The sequence below is a fragment of the Notolepis coatsorum genome, assembly GCF_963971535.1.
Source record: "Notolepis coatsorum genome assembly, chromosome: 14".
NCBI lineage: Eukaryota > Metazoa > Chordata > Actinopteri > Aulopiformes > Paralepididae > Notolepis > Notolepis coatsorum.
Window position 1 is genome coordinate 40,435,174 of NC_140178.1, and position 25,758 is coordinate 40,460,931.

The window sequence follows — 25,758 nt, forward strand, 5'->3', positions numbered from 1 at the left end:
ACATCTTTACTGTTCTGTATTTGACAATACATTTTTTCCAAATTAGTTATCTATATATTCCACGGCTTCTTAGGTTAATATTCAATCAAATCACCTTTGTCTCATTTATTTTTGTGCTGTACTATTTTACTAGATCAAATATCTCAAGTTCAACACAATACTACTTCCACCCTTGAGAGTGGAATAACCATTTATAACACTATCAATACCTTGTTTCCAGACAGCCTCCTCGGTCCGGACAGCCAGCTCTAGACGAGGCCAACACCAACAGAACCTATGTGCATGGTAACAAACCACAGTCCCTTTAAACACACATCCCACACACTCCGCCAGCCTTCAACAAGCCGGTGCAGAGTCTCCCATAAGCCAATCATCAATCTCACATGTCTGCACCCTACATGAAAACTACATGGCCAATGGCGACCAAAACCTACAGAGCTTACCTATTGGACACCAGCACTATATCCACAGCAATATCCCCCCAGATCCCTGAATTCACAGAGACCCGCCATTTCTCAGCCCAAAGCATTTTCCTTACAGTATCGATCCTGAATGAAAACACCCCAGGCCCCTTTTTCAAGGAATACTACAACACCTCCCACCATTACCTGTACCCAGACAGGCCAGCGCCCATTTGGTACCTACTTCACACACATAATAACAACGCAGTTCAAATAAACATCCAACCCAATAACACACAACATGACGCAAAGCCAACCCTGTTTCCAAGGACCCTAACAGACGGGGGAACTAGGGGACCGACACCTTGTCTAAAATAAAAAAAAAACACACCACAACCGTCTCTAAACAAACCCAACCTAATGTAAAACCCATTCCCTTCATAACAAACGTTTGGACTCCTTGCCCCCAGTCTAAACATACACGCCACACCCAAGGCTGATTATTACCCTTAGGGCCAGTCAGGGAGATGGAGGGACCCCTAAATGGAAACCTAAACCCAACTCAGCAGACGTCCACTACCCAAACTAGCCATGGTCTGCAGCGTACTCATAAACCATCCGAAAGCAAGCATAGGAGGGGGGGGGGGGGGGGGGCACACGTGGAGAAAGGAAGGGAGGGAGGGAAGGAGAGGCACAGGGAGAAATACAAGGAGAGACAGCGGGGGGGGGGGGGAGGGAAGGGGAAAGGGGAGGGGGAAAGGGATGGAGGGACGGAGGGGGGGAGACAGGGGAAGGAGGGAAGAGAGAGAGGGATAGAGAGACAGAGGAGGGGGGGGTGGGCCTCCCAATTGAACATTAACATCTTCAAAAATGTTTCTAGAATTAACTAGCAGACTCTACCGTATTGCCTGGCCCAGTTAACGCACAGGGCTTTAAACACTATCCTCAGCATTCGCTGCCTAATTTCAACTTAAATCCAACCCTACTTTAACCAGACCTAAGGAGTCTGCATGGAGTTCCTAATATCCAACACTATACTTTAAACCTCACCGAAAAGGCATACTAACTTGAATTAAAACACCTTTGAAAACCTGGCAGCCCAACAGTATCAAGCAGGGAGCTAGGGATAGTGAGGAAACAACGGGAGGGGGAGATACCGAGAGGGAGGGAGGGAGGGAGGAAGGCAGGGAGGGAGGGAGAGAGGGAGGGAGGGAGAGAGGGGAGAGAAAGACAGACAGAAGGATTGTGGGAGTGAGAGGGAGAGAGAGTGGGAGGGAGGAGAGACATACAGAAGGAAGAGGAGAGGGGGGGGGCCTCCCAACTGACCATGAATATTAACTTATCCTTATGTAATCCTAATTTAGAAAGTAAACACTACATTAATATAACCAATGCTTTAAACCTTACCATAAAGGCAATCTACCTTGAATAAAACTCCTTTTGAGAACCTGTTACTTCAACAAAGTCAAGCCGGGAGAGAGGGATAGAGAGACGGAGTAGGGGGGGAGAGAGGGATGAGGGGGGGAGAGGCAGGGAAGGAGGGAGGGAAAGACAGACAGAAGGATTGTGGGAGTGATAGGGAGAGAGAGTGGGAGAGAGATGGAGGGAGAGAGATGGAGGGAGACAGGGAAGGAGGGAGGGAGGAAGGCAGGGAGGGAGGGAGGGAGAGAGGGAGGGAGGGAGAGAGGGAGAAGAGGGAGGGAGGGACAGACATAAAGAAGAGGGGAGAGAGAGGGAGAGTGGGAGGAAGAGACACAGAGGAGAAGGGGGGGGGCACGCAAGCCTCTCGTCACAGCACATAATGCCGCTGTTCACCCCAACTTGTCTTGTCCAACATCGCCCCCTATAGCCCTCTACTGTCCACAGCCTTAATAAAAGCCCATAATCCATCCCCCTCATACTGACGGCACCGAGGCGCGCATGCGCAAACCGACACATACCGTCTACATGTCCCAACCATACTAGTCACCTCATCAGCTACCTAATATTAGAATCATACATCTAGTAAAGTTACAAACAAACCCACACATCCGTCACGTTCCTACCCCACTAGTGCCATCATACTGGGCCCACATCAGATTTAGATTGATAACTAAACAAGTATATACAGTCGTTCTCAAAAACGGCAAAAACCGATAAAAAGAACTACAAATCTTTCAAGATGGTCGCCACACGAAAACCGAAAAAATCTATAAAAACTACAAAATGGCCGCTATGGCTCCCCGTTTACATGTGAAGGAGAGGTGTAACAATCAAAGAGGCAACACCGCCCCCTGCTGTAATGTTAGTACATCACCTCTATTGTACTACAGTACTCACAACGTCATGCAGCACATCACCACACAACGTCAAATCGACATCTCTACTCAATAATAAACCACAATCCCCAGAATCCCTTTATACCGGAAGTTACTGTCCGCGCCTCCCTAAGGTCCCGTACCAGCCACCAAGAGTAGCAACACGCGATATTCCCCGAGAGTTCAACATGCTACATTGTTAGCACAGGTAGCTTAGCATTCTAGCTTCGTTAGCTTCCCACCGCTTGCTCCATTGGCTTAGCACTGCTAGCTCAATCAGCTTAGCTCAACCATGTTATCGCCCACTTAGCCTAGCACGGCTAGGTAGCTTAGCTTAGCATTCTAATAACATCTCCTATACGGCCCATTATCCTGTTGATTCGAGCGGCACAACACATCGCGACGTTTGCGCAACACAGTTATACCCCGCAACATAACTTTAATCTCATTAAGCGCTAATTTACCGATCATATATTATTACCTTTATTTTAGTTTGCTCGCCCGTTTGGCCCCGCCTGGCCGAAATACACAGTATTTTAAATCCAACGCTCCCATAGCCCCCTCCGCTCAGACGTTTCTAGTGACGTCATCAGTTCCCAAAAAATCCGCTTATTTTGATACCTACTACATTAAATTAAGACTTTAATACCACCGATTTAAAAAATGTCAACGAATCTCACACATCATTTTGGTTCCATCACTCTTGCCATTCACTCAATTCACTCGATATCGCAACGCAGCGTCCATACGTTATCGCTGTCGTCCTCGCGGCTAATGTAGCAAGCTAAACCTATGCCACGTTCCACTGCCCTTGAAAAAACGAACCTTCCTAATACAACGGACAGTGTTATGGTTTCTCCGCTGCCGTTTTGGTCACTAGAGTTTTATAATGTTACAAAAAATACATTGGCATCCACTCATAACCTCTAACCAGACATCCATCCATCATATATATTTAGCAAAACATTGTCCTATTTATAAAACATACCATTAATTTGGCCACATCCGCATTTTCCTAACCTAAACATTGCTCATACAATGCAACTAATCATAAGTGCAAGTCCCTCATTCAATTTCCAAGTGCTCTATATACCAAGGTTTGAGATTCGGCTTACTTACTCCAGAGTCTTTCACCATACACTTTAAGTAGCTCGCAGAGAGTACATTCGCAGGAGCCCTCTGACGGCTTGAATGGCGTTTGGCGGCCAAATCTGTGCTCTTAGTTTAACCACAAACCAACTATTTCCTACAGTATCCTTCCTCCACGAGCTTGATATTTCTCAGATTCAACAAAAGGTGAACCTAAGCTTGTATGATATCGGATTTGTCTTTTCAGCTTCACGTATGAAACGTCTCCCAACGTTAACTGCCAGCATACCGATTCTATGAAAGAAATCTGTTAAGTAACCTGGCCCGAGTCCCTATATCCCTCTGGCTGCGCGCGACCTGAACCAAATACAGACCAATTTAAACCTCTCGATACTGGCAGTCATAATATTGACCAATGAAGGGCTTGCAAAATCCACAAATGGTACCACTCTTTCCCTCCGTCAGCCGTTCCCAGAGCGGGGCCCGGTTTGACGAGTGAAAACAGTGCCTCATTTAACCCATCCATCAACCAAAAATCGTTCACTACCAGACTCTCAATTGTCTCCTGCACAATTACTCCTATTCATAGCGCTTTTAGTCGCTTATATATTCTACTCTTCCCCCGCAACTCTGTACTGTTCAATCCGATTGCGTGCCCCTCCTTAATTCCCTATCCTATCAAGTGCTGCGTTGGTGTGCGGCCGAGACCAGAGACAGGTCGTGAATTCTGGTCTCTGGTGTCTTCCGACCTCAACATATTTTTGGCCCAGTACAGCATTCATATCCACTCATATCATAACCCTGTTCGAAACTGCTCGACCTCCACCAATTTTAGACGCACCATCATTACTCACCTATTAACCCGCTTTCCTCGGCTGATGAGGTGAAGATTTAACAGTCGTAGAGGCATCGATGATGGGGAGAACCTCTCGGTCTCCTTGAGAAGTGGCTGTCGTCGTCTTCAACCGGCTTTGGTCGAATACAGCACGGGTCACGGGACCATTTGACGTGTCTTTCATTCATTTATCTAGTCTCTGTGATCGTATAGTCTTTACCCTTCTCTCTGCATTGTTTGCATTTCAGGTGTTCGGTTCTATGAAGGAAGCGCAGACGAGGTGGTCTGAATCAATTATTCCATTCTTAATAAAACACATCTATGAATCAAACAAGTACAGGGTCTTCATTGTTTATCTAATCGTCTCTTTGGTGGAGCATTCGGTCCCGTTCTGATCGGCTGCAGCCGTCAGAGCGTTCTTCTTCTGGTGTTGGTTGTCTCGGCAACATGAGGCCTTTTCTCTGTTGATGCTGGTTGCCAAGGCAACCTTGGTTGTCCCGTTCTCAGCGCTCAGGGCATGGAGCGCTTGATTTCGTCTCGGCGGAGTCTGGATCCCCTGCTGTAAGGCGATCGTCTGTGTCCGTGGCTCTGTGTGTGTCCGGCTCGGCTCTCGAGTCTCCGGTTCTCCAGTCTCTCTCTGTCGGTGGGTGTGTTTTTGTCCATCTCCATCCGCCCTGCTTAAAAGGAAAAACTTTCCCCCCCGAGCCCCCGGAGACGTCGTGACGTCCCCCAGGGCTTGGGCTTCTCCTATTGGCTAAAGCTCTTCTAGCAGGAATTCCTTTTGTGAGTGACACGTCATCTGGGTCTTGCGACACGGAGGTTACAGTCTATAATGGGGAGAATCCTACTGTCTACAGCCTATTCTAGTGGTCCTATTACCTTATTTGGGAAATCCTTACAGTTCTTCTCTCCGTGCACAGATAATAGCATACGTCCTTCAACAGAAATAGTATACTGGTTTCTTGATTAACCAATAAGGAGTCCTGTGTCATGGTTCTTTTATCCTTATTATTTAAGAGTTATTCTTTATTGTGACTACCGTTTCCTAATAGTTTTAAGTTATGCCCACATTGTAACTCATGTAATTGCCTTATTAAATGTTTCCATCCTACTGATGGTTTGTCTATTCTCTTAGTAATAACCTTTTCTTTAACCTTATTTTAGCTTAAACCTTAATTTACTACCTATGTCGTATTATTTGGTTCACTTGTTGTCAACTTTTCATGCTTGCTAAACCTATTATCTAATGTGATTTTGTATGACAGTTTACTTTTAACATAATGGTCCTTGCTTTACTTTTAGTACATATGTGTTGCAATGTTTTCTAAGGCCATCTAACTAATCTCTCTGACAAAGCCATCAGTTTTACCTATTTCCTCAAGGTCTAAAAACCCTCCAGTCTATCTTGTTCTATAGTTAATGTGTGACTGGTGGCATTCTGCTTAAATTCAAATAGCCTTGAGCCTGTTAATGTATGTCCTAAAGTCAGTCAAATCGGATGTGTAAGGGGAGATTCCAAATGGTCTGGTGTTCGATTTATTATTTACAAGGCCATTTGGTTCACTGACCAAGCGTTACTGCAGCCCAAACCTGCTGTGCTCCCTGACCTAGGTGGCCTTCCTTGGAGCTATTTTTACAGGGGATGGTACGGTTAACAGCTGTTTGTTTGAATCTGGCTCCTTTGCTGAGGAGACCGCCTAATGACTTTGATTCCTTCTGTAATCCAACTTACCAAGTATTTTCGTCCTGCACCTGTACATTTTCATTGATATTTTACATGTTTTATCTAGATAATATACGACAAAGATGTTTAAGTAATTCGCAACATCCAGCTTGTCTGTGATGAGCGTGTTGTCCGTCTTTATGTTTATGTTTGAGAATCTGGTTTTAAGTTTTTTACTGCAGCCTAGTTGATTATTGAGTAATTTCCAAAGTTCGCTGGGTTTGTTTTTGTTTTCCTCAGTTTTGTCGTTGATGAAATTTCTTTTTGCGGTTTTGATCATGTTGTTTACGTAATTTCTTAGTCTGTTTCTTTGAATTTTTTGTTCAACCACGTGGGCTTGGAGTTCACTGTTTGAGCTTTTGGAAAGCTTTGTCTGACTTTTATGAAGTTCAGAGCATTTTTTGTCTCTGGTTTTCATAGCGGCCAGTATTTCAGTGTGCATCCATGGCTCAGCGCGATTTTTAACCCTGGTGGTTCTTATGGGTGCCATGTTGTTGAGTATTGCTGTGAATTTGGTTTTGAATCCAAGCCATGTTTCTTCAACCTGTGTACCACTGAGTTCATCTGACCAGTCCAAGCTCCTCAGTTCTAGGTTAAAGGCCTCTCTAGAGTACGTTTTGAGGTCTCTAGATGTGACTGTTTTGGTGACAGCCGGCCTTCTGTTTTAGCTTTTATTTTTAGGATTCATTGGCCCATTAGCCACATCAAACGTTGGCCCTCGGCCTTCCATGCCTGACCTAAACCTAATGACTGTTGACTGTGTTGTATTGTGCCTTTTAATGAATAAAGACTAAGACAGCAGACTGTTGGTTGTTGTCTTTTAGGGAGAAACTGGACTACATTCTACTTTTTATTATTTCACACTACTGCTAAACAAATATTGGAGGTATCGTAGACTAGTAAATACAGAGTACTAGACTACTAGTCATTACCAGTAAGCAGTTTTGGGGAAGCTACTTTGAAAGCATAGTTTTGCAAGCTAGTGAAGGATTTCACTGGTTTTCATATGGTTATAGCGTACGTAAACACCTTTTAATTGTGTAGATTTGTATTAGAGAGACATTTCACATAATCGTTGATAGCAGGGCCTGGGAGGAGGAGATATGGGCAAGAGCGGTTGCTAGGGTGACGAGATAGGAGCCTAGCAGCCAAGGTCAGCCATAGAAGCGAGCCGAAACGAGCCGAAACAAAAACAAAAACGCCCAGTGTAACCTAGGTGTGACGGATCATATTGGGTCTACGTTGTGTTTGATGTTAAATGAGAATGTCCCGAGGGGGAGTCGAACAGGGGGCTCCCGCGTCCGCGGGCGACGACACAGGCCGCTGCACTAAGAAGTGAATTCACTCCTAACTACCGTACCTATGCGTCTGTTAACCCTGTTATGGGGAAGTGAGTTTAATTTACCAGCCCGCACTGCCACAGTCACTCGTCAACACACCTGTTTCCGTGACTGTGGACATACCCACAGGCTTCCCCGTTACATAGGCCTTAGTAGCGTGTCTCAGGGAGGAACAACAACATTCCCTTAAACGATAGCCAGGAGTGGCGTGGAGGTAGGTCTCTTTGGGTGGAGGTAGGTCTCTTTGGGTCAGGGAGAGAGAGAGAGAGAGAGAGAGAGAGAGAGAGAGAGAGAGAGAGAGAGAGAGAGAGAGAGAGAGAGAGAGAGAGAACATTAAAAAAAAATCTACTTTGTATAAATTGATGATGATTATGTGAATGTAAAACTCAACAACACTGAACATTTGGAGAATAAATAAAGATACATGTGTGAATGAAAGAATAAAAGTCCTTTAGTTTAAGGTAAGCTGATTTTGTTCCAATTCTACTACCTCTCCCCAAGTTCTTGTCTGTTCACATGTTTGGTGTTGGATATGGAACTGTGAATTAATGCACTCACTCAGCTCTCATTTGACAGGTTGACCTATATCCCCTTACTACAACTGGAGAAGAGTGGTTCTACAGTAGATGCAGAATTATGCTTTTTCCATGCACACAGTTCCCCTATACTGTTTCTAGCCAGTTCCTGTATCTTGGAGTACCCAAGGTTCTGTGTTAGCGTAACATGGTGTACCCAAGGTTCTGTGTTAGCGTAACATGGAGTACCCAAGGTTCTGTGTTAGCGTAACATGGAGTACCCAAGGTTCTGTGTTAGCGTAACATGGAGTACCCAAGGTTCTGTGTTAGCTGTTACGTTCTGGACACCGACTGAGGTCGGTGACCACCCACATTCCTGGCATATGTCACTGGGCTTGTCACCTGTCCTTTCCCTGTCAATTAGTGCTGTCACTTAGGGGTGGTTCCTGATTGGCTGTCACGGGGGTGTGTGTGGAATGTTGGTTTTTGGTGTCTATGTAACCTACCTGTGTTCTGCTTGTTCATTGTCAGGTCTTCACTAATTGCGTTCGGGGATAACGCGGACGGTTCAACTCTGGACCTCCAATAAGCTCCTATTTACCTTATTCCTGCCTGTGCTATTTAGCACTTGTCTCTCTTAGAATTTACTCTGTGTTCTTACTATTAAAGTCGAACCTGTTCAAGAGTAAACACTCTCCGTCTCTGTGATTGCCTTCACCCATTGGAATTCACCTACCTCCATTCCTGACAGAAGACCTGACCATCAGAGTTCCATGGAGGCCATCATGGAGATGCTCCAGGCGCAGGGAGCGGCCCAGACACGGATGGAAGAACATCAACAGCTGGTCAGCGCCGAGTTAGTCCGACTCAATGGGATCGTCAGCTCATCCCAAGCGGTGGCGCAGTCGGCGTTGGCCACAGCCCGACAAGCCCAAGAAGGAGTGGCTGGAGTTCAGTCGGCGACGGGAGAAGCAGCGGTCCACGCAGAGGAGAGTCGGGGGGTGTTCGGGGTCCAGGAACGGTCCCACGAGCCACGACTGCAGGCGCCCGCTCGCTATGACGGATCACCGGATGGTTGTCGGGAATTCATCACCCAGTGTCTACTCGTTTTCCGGCTGCAACCACGATCATTTCCATCGGAGACAGCACAGGTAGCGTATATTATCACACTGCTCACCGGTCAAGCTCTCTCCTGGGCTACGGTGGAATTAGAGGCGGGAGCGATAATCTGCGACAGTCTGGACGCCTTTAACCGGGAGTTGAGAAGAGTATTCGATACTTCCCGGGTACTCTCGATCTTCGAGGCTGGCGGTCGTCTTCTCGACTGCCGGCAGGGCCTCCTCACGGTTGCAGCTTACGCTATCAATTTTCGGGTCTTGGCTCGGGAGACAGCTTGGGCGGAGAACGTCTGCGTGGTTCTGTTCGTCAGGGGACTCTCAGCGCGGATGCGAGATGCGCTCTCCGTGCGTGAGATCCCCGAGCAGCTGGAAGTGCTGATCAACACCGCCATCAAGATGGACAATCGGCACCAGGAGAGGGAGAAGGAGCGTGTCAACAACACCCAGGTATGTTTTCCTTCTTCTCCTGGTGTTGATACTTCCATGCATTATACGAGTGGGCCACTGGGTGATGAATCCATGCAGCTTGGAGCGCTGTCGCTCTCGGACGACGAGAGGCAGCGCTTCATCAAAGAGCGACGCTGCTTCCGGTGCGGTCGCACCGGTCACCGCTTCGGCAGCTGTCGGGTCCAGGCTGTATCGGCTCGGCGCCAGTCGGGAATAGAAGGTGCGCCGTCAAGCTTCGAGAAAGCGCCAGCAGGTGGGCTCATTCCTGCCAAGCCCACTGATTCACGTAAATTTTTTGAGGTGGCGATCAACTGTGGGGGTGACATTAGGGGAACTAAGGCTCTCATTGACTCAGGGGTGGCGGGCAATTTTATTCACGTGGGATTGGTGAAGGAGTGGGGAACCCCAGTGGAGGATTTAGGGGTTCCCTTACCGGTTTTCACCCTGGACGGTCGGCCCCTGGGCAGTGGGAGCGTCACCCAGCGCACGGTTCCATTACACATCCGGGTGGCGGGTGGGGAGTGGGAATGGGTTAAATTTTTTGTCATCTTTTCCCCCTATTCTGTCATGGTGTTGGGTCATCCCTGGTTGTCGTCATGTGTTCCTATTATTAATTGGAGCACGGGCGAACTCTCAACGGCGGCCGACGTCAAGTCGATCGTCAGCGGGAGTTTGCCCAAACCCTTGTCTTCCCCCCCCTCTTCCCTTTTGTCTCCTCCCTCTTTCTCCAGGATAGTGGGGAGCGTGGCAGATTCTGATATACCCTCTAATCCCGATTTGATAGGGACCTGGCGGACGTTTTTAGCAAGACGCGTGCTAAAGCACTTCCGCCTCATAGATCATACGACTGTCCCATTAATCTTCTACCCGGTACCTCCCCGCCTCGCGGGCGAATGTTCTCTCTCTCACGCCCCGAAACCTTGGCCATGAACACCTACATAGAGGAGGCATTGCTTGCGGGGCACATACGCCCGTCCACTTCCCCTGCCGGCGCTGGCTTCTTCTTTGTTGATAAGAAAGATGGGGATCAGCGCCCATGCATTGATTATAGGGGATTGAATGACGTTTCCATCAAGAACCGATATCCTTTACCTCTCATGGACACGGCCTTTGAGTGCTTACAGGGGGCACAGGTCTTTTCTAAACTTGACTTACGTAATGCATACAATCTGGTCAGGATTAGAGAGGGAGACGAGTGGAAGACTGCATTTAACACACCCAATGGGCACTATGAGTATTTGGTCATGCCCTTTGGTTTGGCTAATGCTCCGGCAGTCTTCCAAGCCCTGGTTAACGACGTGCTGCGAGACTTGATTGGGGTGTCGGTGTTTGTCTACTTAGATGATATCCTGATTTTTTCTCGCGATATGGTGCAACACCAAATGCACGTTCGGGAGGTGCTAGACGGTCTTCTCAAGCATCAACTATTCGTTAAGGCTGAGAAGTGTGTGTTTCACACGGACACCGTATCCTTCCTGGGCTTTGTGTTGACGAAGGGCGATCTGCGCATGGATCCAGCCAAGGTGAGTGCAGTTTTGGACTGGCCACGGCCTTCGTCGCTCAAGGGGTTACAACGGTTTTTGGGCTTTGCAAATTTTTACAGGCGCTTTATTCGCAACTTTAGCGCCTTAGCCAATCCATTAACAGCTCTCACTAAGGCCTCTCTCCCTGGCTTTGAATGGTCGCCTAGGGCTGAGTCGGCCTTCTGCGATCTTAAACGTCGTTTTACATCCGCTCCTGTATTGATCCGCCATGACGCAGAGGTTCCGTTCATTGTGGAGGTGGATGCCTCTGACATCGCGGTGGGGGGGGTGCTCTCTCAGAGATGCTTAAAGGATGGGAAAGTGCACCTGTGTGCTTTTTTTCTCGCCGTCTGTCACCAGCCGAGCGTAATTACGACGTGGGTAATCGGGAGTTATTGGCGATCAAATTGGCACTGGAGGAGTGGAGACATTGGTTAGAGGGGGCGACACATCCTTTCATTGTTTGGACTGATCATAAGAACTTGGCTTACATCCAAGGGGCTAAACACCTTAACGCTCGCCAGGCCAGGTGGACGTTGTTCTTCACACGATTTCGATTTACCATCTCCTATAGACCCGGCTCCAAGAATATCAAACCTGACGCTTTGTCGCGCCAGTTTGATCTTCCTGGTCGGGAGGAGCAGCCCCATCCCATTATTCCACCGGCCTTGATTTTGGCACCCGTGTCTTGGGGCATAGAGAGGGTGGTAAGGTCGGCGCTAACGCGGGAGCCCGATCCAGGTGGGGGTCCTCCGGGACGGTCGTATGTTCCCAAGGTGGCGCGCTCACGCTTGCTACAGTGGGCACATGCGTCATCCCTCACCAGCCACCCAGGGGCAACCAGGACCCTGGAATTTATCCGTAGGAGGTTCTGGTGGCCGACAGTGGAGGGGGATACGCGTTCCTTTGTGGCGGCCTGTCCGGTGTGCGCACGTAGTAAGACCTCTCGACGGGCACCGGCGGGTCTCCTCCGACCACTTCCTATTCCTAAACGACCCTGGTCACACATATCTCTGGACTTTATTTCTGGTCTTCCCCTTTCGGACGGGTTCACCACCATTTTGGTGGTGGTGGATCGGTTCTCTAAGGCGGCTCACTTTGTCCCTCTCCCCAAGCTTCCATCGGCCCGGGAGACTGCTGATTTAGTTATACAGCATGTCTTTCGGGTCCACGGGCTGCCAGTGGATATCGTGTCGGACCGGGGTCCTCAGTTCGCCTCCAGGTTCTGGAAGGCGTTTGCCGCCGGGGTCCATCCGCAGTGGAACGGGCAGACGGAGCGGGTCAACCAGGATTTGGAGGGGGTCTTGAGATGTTACGTTGCTGGTAGTCCGGCAACGTGGAGTAGGAGGTTGGCTTGGGCTGAGTACGCGCATAATACCCTTCTCTCCTCTTCTACCGGTATGTCTCCCTTTCAGTGCCAGTATGGTTTTCAACCTCCTCTGTTTCCCGAGCAGGAGCAGGAGGCGGAGGTGCCCTCGGCCCAGGCACATGTGGCTCGCTGTCGCAGGACGTGGAAACAGGTTCGGAAGGCGCTACAGAAGGTTTCGGTTAGTACCCAACGGCAAGCTAACTGTAAGCGTCGTCCGGCTCAAGTTTACCGTCCAGGGCAGCGGGTTTGGCTTTCCACCCGGGATCTCCCTCTCCGGGTGGAATCCAAGAAGCCTCCTCTGTTTCCCGAGCAGGAGCAGGAGGCGGAGGTGCCCTCGGCCCAGGCACATGTGGCTCGCTGTCGCAGGACGTGGAAACAGGTTCGGAAGGCGCTACAGAAGGTTTCGGTTAGTACCCAACGGCAAGCTAACTGTAAGCGTCGTCCGGCTCAAGTTTACCGTCCAGGGCAGCGGGTTTGGCTTTCCACCCGGGATCTCCCTCTCCGGGTGGAATCCAAGAAGCTGGCTCCTCGCTTTATAGGACCATTTAAAGTGATTCATCGGGTTAATCCAGTGGCTTACAAGCTACGACTTCCGAGCTCTATGAGGGTTCATCCGACGTTTCATGTGTCCCTGTTGAAGCCATTCCTCTCATCGCCCTTGGCCCCGCCACTGCCTGTGGTTCCTCCGCCCCGGTTTATTGGCGGTCAACCCATTTACATGGTGCGGAGGATACTGGGTTGTAGGCGGAGGGGTAGGGGGTTTCAGTTCTTGGTGGATTGGGAGGGGTACGGGATAGAAGAACGTTCTTGGGTGCCTCAAAGGGATATTTTAGATCCCAGCCTGATCGTTGATTTCCGGCGGCTGAATCCCGAGGCCCCTAGGTGAACGTCTGGTGCCGTTCGTCGGGGGAGGGTACTGTTACGTTCTGGACACCGACTGAGGTCGGTGACCACCCACATTCCTGGCATATGTCACTGGGCTTGTCACCTGTCCTTTCCCTGTCAATTAGTGCTGTCACTTAGGGGTGGTTCCTGATTGGCTGTCACGGGGGTGTGTGTGGAATGTTGGTTTTTGGTGTAACCTACCTGTGTTCTGCTTGTTCATTGTCAGGTCTTCACTAATTGCGTTCGGAGATAACGTGGACGGTTCAACTCTGGACCTCCAATAAGCTCCTATTTACCTTATTCCTGCCTGTGCTATTTAGCACTTGTCTCTCTTAGAATTTACTCTGTGTTCTTACTATTAAAGTCGAACCTGTTCAAGAGTAAACACTCTCCATCTCTGTGATTGCCTTCACCCATTGGAATTCACCTACCTCCATTCCTGACAGTTAGCGTAACATGGAGTACCCAAGGTTCTGTGTTAGCGTAACTTGCAGTACCCAAGGTCCACTTTTAGTGTAGCTTGCAGCACCCGTCTATGTCAATTTCATAGATTTTGAAAAGGCATTCGATAGTGTAGACCGCGAGCTGCTTTGGAAACTCATGGCACACTATGGAATCCCTAAAAAATACATCAGCATAATCAAGAACATGTATCAGGACATGAAATGCCAAGTGTTACATAACGGATGTGCACAAGAACACTTCAAAGTGCTCACCGGCGTGAAACAGGGCTGCCTACTTTCCCCCTTCCTCTTCCTCCTATGCATCGACTGGATCATGAGGCAAACCACAACCAATAAAAAGACTGGCATCCAGTGGAGTCTAACGGAGCACCTCGAAGACCTGGACTTTGCGGATGACATCGCACTACTCTCACACAACCATCAACAGATGCAAGACAAAACCCAGCTGCTAGAAACAACTGCAGCTGGACTTGGGCTCAAAATAAATGGACAAAAAACTCAAGTAATCAGAGTCAATAATAAAAGCACAAACCCCATAACCATCGGGGGCCAGACACTGGAAGAGGTTGACAAATTCACATACTTGGGTAGTGTTATAGCTGTTGATGGCGGGACTGAGGAAGACGTAAGGGCAAGAATAGGAAAAGCAAGAGCAACATTCAACATCTTAAACAAGATATGGAAAACCCGAAACATCAAACTCAACACCAAGCTCAAAATCTTCAACTCCAATGTCAAATCCATTCTGCTATATGGCTCTGAAACCTGGAAAACCACCACTAACATCAACAATAAACTGCAGACCTTCATCAACCATTGTCTGAGACGTATCCTCAGGATCTTCTGGCCAAACACAATCACCAACATCAAGCTGTGGGAATGCACCAAGCAAGAATCAGTGGAGGTCCAGCTGACCAGGAGAAAATGGAGCTGGATTGGGCACACACTTCGAAGACACAAAACCGCAATAACCAAACAGGCATTAACCTGGAACCCACAAGGCAAGCGAGGCAGAGGAAGACCCAAAAACACCTGGAGAAGAGACACTGAGCAGGAACTCAAGACAAGGGGACTGACGTGGAAACAGCTGGAGAGGATGGCGCAAGACAGACGGGGGTGGAAACTTTTCATCAATGGCCTATGTTCCGAAAGGAATAAAAAGTAGGTAGCGTTAGTCTTGTATTTCATGCTATCATCTGCAGAGTTGCAGAATAAGCTAACATGTATTCACTAGTGTAAATAGATTCCCAGAGTGTGTTCTACCTTGGGTTTTCATCTGCTGACATTGAAGACACAAAGTGTCTAGTACTAACCCATGCAGCCAACCTAGCTTTTTGTAAGGCAGGGCAGGGTTGAGGCCGCCCTCACACTACCTCAATCTCTCCCGTGCTACAAGGACATTGCATGTATTTTTTGCTTGAATTGTTAATAAACACCATTGCACCTGTATACTCTGTTGGGAACTAAACCGCCCTGGTTCGATTTCCCTCTACCTGTGACACTGAGCTATCAACTTAATCAGTCGGCTACCTCTCTCAATTCCATTAACCACATGCCTGAGCCGGCTAAGAGGCTTTACCGGGACAGAAGATCCTCTCACTTCACTCAGACAGACATCTGCTGAGGGTAAAGAATACACTTGGCGTTGCTGACCCCTGGGAGCACTATAATAGTGCTCCTAGATTGACCCACTGATGTCTCTATTTCCCTTTTAAAGAAAGGTTGGTTCAATCTGCCATCTTGACATGACTAACTAGACCAGGCATCCATAATCCATATCTAATCATTTCATTTTCTTATTTGAAGTTGCTGGTAAATTAACACATAGTGGTTAATTTGGTGAAAAACAACGATTTTGTGATAGACATTATTGGCGATCAAATTGGCACTGGAGGAGTGGAGACATTGGTTAGAGGGGGCGACACATCCTTTCATTGTTTGGACTGATCATAAGAACTTGGCTTACATCCAAGGGGCTAAACACCTTAACGCTCGCCAGGCCAGGTGGACGTTGTTCTTCACACGATTTCGATTTACCATCTCCTATAGACCCGGCTCCAAGAATATCAAACCTGACGCTTTGTCGCGCCAGTTTGATCTTCCTGGTCGGGAGGAGCAGCCCCATCCCATTATTCCACCGGCCTTGATTTTGGCACCCGTGTCTTGGGGCATAGAGAGGGTGGTAAGGTCGGCGCTAACGCGGGAGCCCGATCCAGGTGGGGGTCCTCCGGGACGGTCGTATGTTCCCAAGGTGGCGCGCTCACGCTTGCTACAGTGGGCACATGCGTCATCCCTCACCAGCCACCCAGGGGCAACCAGGACCCTGGAATTTATCCGTAGGAGGTTCTGGTGGCCGACAGTGGAGGGGGATACGCGTTCCTTTGTGGCGGCCTGTCCGGTGTGCGCACGTAGTAAGACCTCTCGACGGGCACCGGCGGGTCTCCTCCGACCACTTCCTATTCCTAAACGACCCTGGTCACACATATCTCTGGACTTTATTTCTGGTCTTCCCCTTTCGGACGGGTTCACCACCATTTTGGTGGTGGTGGATCGGTTCTCTAAGGCGGCTCACTTTGTCCCTCTCCCCAAGCTTCCATCGGCCCGGGAGACTGCTGATTTAGTTATACAGCATGTCTTTCGGGTCCACGGGCTGCCAGTGGATATCGTGTCGGACCGGGGTCCTCAGTTCGCCTCCAGGTTCTGGAAGGCGTTTGCCGCCGGGGTCCATCCGCAGTGGAACGGGCAGACGGAGCGGGTCAACCAGGATTTGGAGGGGGTCTTGAGATGTTACGTTGCTGGTAGTCCGGCAACGTGGAGTAGGAGGTTGGCTTGGGCTGAGTACGCGCATAATACCCTTCTCTCCTCTTCTACCGGTATGTCTCCCTTTCAGTGCCAGTATGGTTTTCAACCTCCTCTGTTTCCCGAGCAGGAGCAGGAGGCGGAGGTGCCCTCGGCCCAGGCACATGTGGCTCGCTGTCGCAGGACGTGGAAACAGGTTCGGAAGGCGCTACAGAAGGTTTCGGTTAGTACCCAACGGCAAGCTAACTGTAAGCGTCGTCCGGCTCAAGTTTACCGTCCAGGGCAGCGGGTTTGGCTTTCCACCCGGGATCTCCCTCTCCGGGTGGAATCCAAGAAGCCTCCTCTGTTTCCCGAGCAGGAGCAGGAGGCGGAGGTGCCCTCGGCCCAGGCACATGTGGCTCGCTGTCGCAGGACGTGGAAACAGGTTCGGAAGGCGCTACAGAAGGTTTCGGTTAGTACCCAACGGCAAGCTAACTGTAAGCGTCGTCCGGCTCAAGTTTACCGTCCAGGGCAGCGGGTTTGGCTTTCCACCCGGGATCTCCCTCTCCGGGTGGAATCCAAGAAGCTGGCTCCTCGCTTTATAGGACCATTTAAAGTGATTCATCGGGTTAATCCAGTGGCTTACAAGCTACGACTTCCGAGCTCTATGAGGGTTCATCCGACGTTTCATGTGTCCCTGTTGAAGCCATTCCTCTCATCGCCCTTGGCCCCGCCACTGCCTGTGGTTCCTCCGCCCCGGTTTATTGGCGGTCAACCCATTTACATGGTGCGGAGGATACTGGGTTGTAGGCGGAGGGGTAGGGGGTTTCAGTTCTTGGTGGATTGGGAGGGGTACGGGATAGAAGAACGTTCTTGGGTGCCTCAAAGGGATATTTTAGATCCCAGCCTGATCGTTGATTTCCGGCGGCTGAATCCCGAGGCCCCTAGGTGAACGTCTGGTGCCGTTCGTCGGGGGAGGGTACTGTTACGTTCTGGACACCGACTGAGGTCGGTGACCACCCACATTCCTGGCATATGTCACTGGGCTTGTCACCTGTCCTTTCCCTGTCAATTAGTGCTGTCACTTAGGGGTGGTTCCTGATTGGCTGTCACGGGGGTGTGTGTGGAATGTTGGTTTTTGGTGTAACCTACCTGTGTTCTGCTTGTTCATTGTCAGGTCTTCACTAATTGCGTTCGGAGATAACGTGGACGGTTCAACTCTGGACCTCCAATAAGCTCCTATTTACCTTATTCCTGCCTGTGCTATTTAGCACTTGTCTCTCTTAGAATTTACTCTGTGTTCTTACTATTAAAGTCGAACCTGTTCAAGAGTAAACACTCTCCATCTCTGTGATTGCCTTCACCCATTGGAATTCACCTACCTCCATTCCTGACAGTTAGCGTAACATGGAGTACCCAAGGTTCTGTGTTAGCGTAACTTGCAGTACCCAAGGTCCACTTTTAGTGTAGCTTGCAGCACCCGTCTATGTCAATTTCATAGATTTTGAAAAGGCATTCGATAGTGTAGACCGCGAGCTGCTTTGGAAACTCATGGCACACTATGGAATCCCTAAAAAATACATCAGCATAATCAAGAACATGTATCAGGACATGAAATGCCAAGTGTTACATAACGGATGTGCACAAGAACACTTCAAAGTGCTCACCGGCGTGAAACAGGGCTGCCTACTTTCCCCCTTCCTCTTCCTCCTATGCATCGACTGGATCATGAGGCAAACCACAACCAATAAAAAGACTGGCATCCAGTGGAGTCTAACGGAGCACCTCGAAGACCTGGACTTTGCGGATGACATCGCACTACTCTCACACAACCATCAACAGATGCAAGACAAAACCCAGCTGCTAGAAACAACTGCAGCTGGACTTGGGCTCAAAATAAATGGACAAAAAACTCAAGTAATCAGAGTCAATAATAAAAGCACAAACCCCATAACCATCGGGGGCCAGACACTGGAAGAGGTTGACAAATTCACATACTTGGGTAGTGTTATAGCTGTTGATGGCGGGACTGAGGAAGACGTAAGGGCAAGAATAGGAAAAGCAAGAGCAACATTCAACATCTTAAACAAGATATGGAAAACCCGAAACATCAAACTCAACACCAAGCTCAAAATCTTCAACTCCAATGTCAAATCCATTCTGCTATATGGCTCTGAAACCTGGAAAACCACCACTAACATCAACAATAAACTGCAGACCTTCATCAACCATTGTCTGAGACGTATCCTCAGGATCTTCTGGCCAAACACAATCACCAACATCAAGCTGTGGGAATGCACCAAGCAAGAATCAGTGGAGGTCCAGCTGACCAGGAGAAAATGGAGCTGGATTGGGCACACACTTCGAAGACACAAAACCGCAATAACCAAACAGGCATTAACCTGGAACCCACAAGGCAAGCGAGGCAGAGGAAGACCCAAAAACACCTGGAGAAGAGACACTGAGCAGGAACTCAAGACAAGGGGACTGACGTGGAAACAGCTGGAGAGGATGGCGCAAGACAGACGGGGGTGGAAACTTTTCATCAATGGCCTATGTTCCGAAAGGAATAAAAAGTAGGTAGCGTTAGTCTTGTATTTCATGCTATCATCTGCAGAGTTGCAGAATAAGCTAACATGTATTCACTAGTGTAAATAGATTCCCAGAGTGTGTTCTACCTTGGGTTTTCATCTGCTGACATTGAAGACACAAAGTGTCTAGTACTAACCCATGCAGCCAACCTAGCTTTTTGTAAGGCAGGGCAGGGTTGAGGCCGCCCTCACACTACCTCAATCTCTCCCGTGCTACAAGGACATTGCATGTATTTTTTGCTTGAATTGTTAATAAACACCATTGCACCTGTATACTCTGTTGGGAACTAAACCGCCCTGGTTCGATTTCCCTCTACCTGTGACACTGAGCTATCAACTTAATCAGTCGGCTACCTCTCTCAATTCCATTAACCACATGCCTGAGCCGGCTAAGAGGCTTTACCGGGACAGAAGATCCTCTCACTTCACTCAGACAGACATCTGCTGAGGGTAAAGAATACACTTGGCGTTGCTGACCCCTGGGAGCACTATAATAGTGCTCCTAGATTGACCCACTGATGTCTCTATTTCCCTTTTAAAGAAAGGTTGGTTCAATCTGCCATCTTGACATGACTAACTAGACCAGGCATCCATAATCCATATCTAATCATTTCATTTTCTTATTTGAAGTTGCTGGTAAATTAACACATAGTGGTTAATTTGGTGAAAAACAACGATTTTGTGATAGACATTTAAATGTTTTCCCACCAGTTTCTACATGTCGCTGCTGGCGGGACAAAACCTTGTAACTCCAAAAACCCAACTTTTCAACAGATGAAAAAAACGAACACAGATTTGAGGGCGAATAGAGTTACGAGGTCTAGACACATGATTGGTTTAATGCTTTCCCATTGTGTAGACTTTGTAAAACCACACACACATGGAGGATGATCTACTGAGTTGATAAAAATAAATAAATGGAGTTACAAGGTTTTGTCCCGCCAGCAGCGATGTGCTAAACAGTGGTTTTTGCTATAGAGCCCTTAGTTACCATGGCAACCACTCACTGTGCCTTTCAGCAGAGATCGAGATTAATTTGAAACATCATTAAAAATCACATTTCACCTCAAGATGCTCTAAATTATAATTGTAAATAAAATCCAACATACAACATAAAATCACATCACATTTAATTATTTTCTCTGAATATGTTTTGTAGCAAGCAGTTTAGTTGTTGCTGCCATCTTTAGTATTATGTGATTTCCACATTCAAAATGATACCACAGTGATGTTGCTGCATTGCAGTATATAGACTCTGGTATGGCCATTCAGGTGCATCATCTCACATATGAGATTAAAATTTTGACAACTGTACATTCCAATGATGACGTCTCTTGATGTCTCAATGATGATGGCTACAGGCCATTGAGAACTATTATGGTAAAATTCTAAAAGGAAATTCTGAGAACCATTATATTGTATATTGACCATATTGATTGTGTTTCTGGATTGATTTATTAGATTGAAGATGTTTTTTCATTCTCAAATTGACTGACTGAGGGTCAAGAGCTAAACATGATTTCAAAATGTATTGTGAAGCAATTCACACAGGGGTTCTCAACCCTTTTTCAAACAGTAGATGACTCCATATTCGGGCTTGACCGTGACCCCAGCAGTAAACACATGAAGCATCGGGTTTGAGTGGAGAGAGTTAAGTTGATTACAACCCCTGCCCATGTCTGTAGGGAAGGGATTGTAGAGGTTTATTATTTATTTGGATCGCTCTTAGCAGTTACCAAGGCAACTTATACTCTTCCTAGGGTAAGTAAGTAAGTACATTATTTGTATAACACTTTTCACAGAGAGAACTCACAAAGTGTTTTTACATACAACAGAAATAAAATATAATAAAATATAATAAAATATAAAAATCTAGTGTAGAGTCTAGTACAGATATAAAAATAGGCCCAACATCTTAGGAGTCTAGAAATGAAGGTGACACAATAATAAGTAGTATATATTTTTAGTAGACATTTATACCCAAACCCGATGGGAGCCAATATGGCACCTGATGGGCATGGGTCAGGTTTTTAATATATACAGTAGGTCAGTGGTCGGGTCGGGCTGAATCTTTCACTTACTTGCTTGCGTTTGAGCTATACTCTGTGAAATATATGGGCAAAGTCCTTTGGGGTTTTGGTTGTACCAGACTAAAGGCTTGAGTCAAGCTCTAATCTAACCACCAACGTGTTTTTTTTTTTTTTTTACTTTATTTTCCCCTCGAGAGTCAATTGAAGAGGGGGACTCTCATTTTCAATGATGCAGAGGGTATACATGATCGCATCATGAATTACAAAACATTGAATCGTTTAAGATAAACAAAAACAGTTGCATGTTGTTCACAGCCAAGGTTTGCCAGGGCCAACTGAACATAATGCCCAAGACTATTATTGTTTAGTACCAAGGCCCACTTCACCTATTCAGTGATAGTGGAAACAGTGGCCTGGATTACGTGGATTAAGTGGAATTGAGGGGAAATAGTGTTTACAAAAAACACCATGTTAACATTGAAAAAAAACCAAGCCTAAACAGAAGTCCAAATAAACCCAGAGATTACTACTAGATTACACGTCATTAATCCGAACAACAGTATCAGCATGGCCTAGCAGGTGAATGTAATTCACTTAGAGGCAATATCCTTGGGCATGCACATACACACACAAAGGTAAGTACAGAAGCATGCAGCATGAATTTCAGCAGCACATATCAAGTACCACATACCTATGCATATGTACATGTACACATAGACACACAGACACACACACACACACACACACAAAACGCTAATTTCCTCATACTGTACGCAAGCACTGGATCATGTGTTAACACAATGGGGACGAACAATGTATTTATCCGTGTTTCGATTCCACCCGTTGTGGACAGAAGCACGGATAAATCCGTGGCAAGTTGTTATTCGTTTTAATAACCTATTCAAGGTCGCCGAGCGGCACTGCAGATGTACCCTATTCTTTGAATTCGACAAAGTGCAATACCGGCCAGATCCTCTTAGGGGCGCTATTGCGATAATGCAGTGTTCCCTGTGGCCGAACGGTGGACTATTTTTTTTTACTTTCAATGGAGATTTCAGTTAGCAGGATTCTGGATCTGCAGCCTGTAGCTTGGATTACGTTTTGCATCGCAGATTTCACCATGCAATAAGGGGATTTATCATCAGCCAATGGACATATCGATCTACCAGATGGCGATCGATAACGGGGAAATGCTCGGAGGATCCCACCGGACCACGGTAAGATCTTTTTCACGTAAAGTACATCCCGATCGGGCCTTGTTTTGATAGCCATCCAGGCGTTCGGCCTATGAGGCTAACGCGGTTATTTGTAATCAACAGTGATGCCACAGATTACTTGTAAAAGTAATCTGATTACTGATTACTGATTACTCCTTTAAAAAGTAATCTAAGTTACTTTACTGATTACTTGATTATCAGAGTAACTTAGTTACTTTGAAAGTAACTAGGTTACGAAGTCGTCGTCGTTCCCCCAACAGTTTTTTTTAAAACGCTTTATTGAAAGTGCATAAATTGTTTTTAACTTGTTTCTCTGCACATAACGTAAATTGTTAAACTAGTGCTTCAGCTTCTGTACCATCAAGTATGGTAAAGCAACAGTCTATGATGCTCACAGGCACAGCATTAGAGCAGCCAGCCAGTGGTTTTACAAAACCAGTGTATCACATCTAACAAATGCAGGCTGAACTATTCAATTATATCAACTGTAACTATTAAATTGTTTTTATAAATGTCTCTCTATAAACATACAATCAGTCTCTCTTTAACATGTAAATTAACTGTAAACCTGGCAAATAAGAGCTTTTGCTCTGCCACCATCAAATATACATTAATCAAAAGGGAAAGAAACAATCTCTCTCTTTTGCTGTTGGACATCCGAGTCCTCCTGTACCTAGTCGAAGCGTCGGCTAGTGTTGTGATTCCAGATGCTTTCAATGCAATTGGATGTGCTGTTTTTAGCGGTAGACAGTATTTTGTTTCCTCCGCATATGAACGTGAAGTAGTGATTGAGGCTACGTTTAGACGAGCGTTTTGGGATGGAAGTCTGAACAGAAACCGCAATCACTTTTAATTTTGCGTTTAGACAACCGTTTTGGGGTGGAATTCTAACGACGGAGCCCTGCTGTCACACGATTGGCGCATATGTCACATGACGTGCTGTGAAGACCCGCCCTACTCTGCCTCTGATTCGCAGACTGTGGATGGGGAATGTGATTGGACCAAAGCAGAGTCACTCACAGACAGAGGGACCAGTCACGCCGCGGGACACATTCTTGTGTAACCCTTTCACTGCCACACGACGTCACTCCCAAATAAGAAAAACAGCTCAAAATGTATTTTTGACTGTCGAAAACTAAATAAAATACTGCATTCCGCCTGCATTATGAATTTATGATGAGATAGTAACGAAATAGTAACGCACAGCCACTTGGACAAGTAACTGCAATCAGATTACTGGCTTTTAAAGATTAACGCGTTAGAATGATTACTATTTTCGGGGAAAAGTAATCAGATTACAATAACGCGTTACTGGCATCACTGGTAATCAATAATCAGAAACGACGTCCCCCGCCCCCCCCCTTTCATGCATACATGCGTGAGGATCGTGCCGATCATATGCAGTTTGAGTTTTAACTGGAGCGTATCTATAACCGAAATGCCATTGGATTTAACGTTATTAGCTATTAGCCCATTATCTCGGCTTCCAGGAAATATACTAGACCAAATCCGGTATAAAGCTTATATTCACGGCGCTATAAAATGAGAACGTATTGATGAATTATTTTTTTCTTTAAGCCATTTTGAAGGGACGGTTTATGGTCTCAATTCACAATGAGAATGGACAGATAGCAATACTATAAAGTATAGATTTAGCTCTACAAACAGCCCCACGTCTGTTTACATTCCCCGGTCCTCTTGAGATTAATTAGACTCATCCCAGTGGCCGCGAAAGTGTTCAAAGACGACATGTTTACATCTCATGCACACTTTAATCACACACAATACTGTACATAGCTAACACAAGCACACAGACTGAATGCACGTCAAAACACACACATAGTCGTACAGCCAAGGATGCACAAAGACATAATTCTCAATTAGATTGGCAAAGTGTAACAGTAGCGCTGGCCTAAGTAGGTCAAGCTTGCTCTCTCTCTCTCTCTCTCTCTCGCTCTCTCTCTCTCTCTTTTATTTGATTATTTGCCACTTTCACTAAATGTATGAAACGTAACGTTAGCTACTAACTAGGGAGACAGAGACACGGGATTGGAGACATGGCTGAATCTCTCGGTACCGCATCAAGCCATTCAGCCGGCAGATGCCTTCTCTGTTCACCGCATGGACAGAACAAGTGAGCCCAGTAATGAAGGGAGGAGGTGTGTGTTTCATTGTCAACAGCAACTGGTGTGACATCAAGAACAACCTACATGTATAATATTTGAGAATTAAGTGTCGCCTCTTCTTTCTTCCATGAGAATTAATTTCAGTCTTGTTCATCAATGTTTATGTTCCAGCCCAAGGTGGTTACCAACAATGCTCCCTCTGAGCTGTATGCAGTAGGAGTTAGATCATTTTGTGTACTGTACTGTGTAGGGACTGTCCTGCTCCACTAGGGGCAGGCTTTTCTCATTCATTAGGCTGGGGGCGGGGCTGGCTTTTCTAATTCACAGGAGCGATCTTTCTCGCTTTGAGAGTTGTTTGATTGATTGAATTGATTGAAAACTTTATTAACAGATTGCAGAATGGGTACAGTACAGTACATAGATGTAGCAGTACTGTCTATCTGTATGTCATGTATGTCATATATGTCCTGATGAATTGAAAATGGGGGACCCTGATGTAAACAAGACGAAATAATAATAATAATAATGGATTCAATTTGTACCGCGCTCTACATTCGTGAGAATCTCAGAGTGCTACAGGAGATAAAGACAAAAGTTAAATGAATAAAACAATTTAAAATGAATAAAAACAATTAAAAAGACTAACAACCAGTGAAATGGAAGAACCTAAGAGTAAAATAAAATAAAAATAATAGTAAAATGAATAGAAGTAAAAATAAAAGTAAAAGAAAATTCAGGCAAAAGCCTTGTTAAAAAGAAATGTTTTTAGGCCCCTTTTAAAAACCTCGACGAATTGTGGTGCTCTCAGGTGGATGGGGCTCTCAGGTCCTGCGACATCACTGTGATGCTACATCACTGTCCTGCTACATCACTGTGATGCTACATCACTGTGATGCACTGTCCTGCTACATCACTGTCCTGCTACATCACTGTGATGCACTGTCCTGCTACATCACTGTGATGCTACATCACTGTCCTGCTACATCACTGTGATGCTACATCACTGTCCT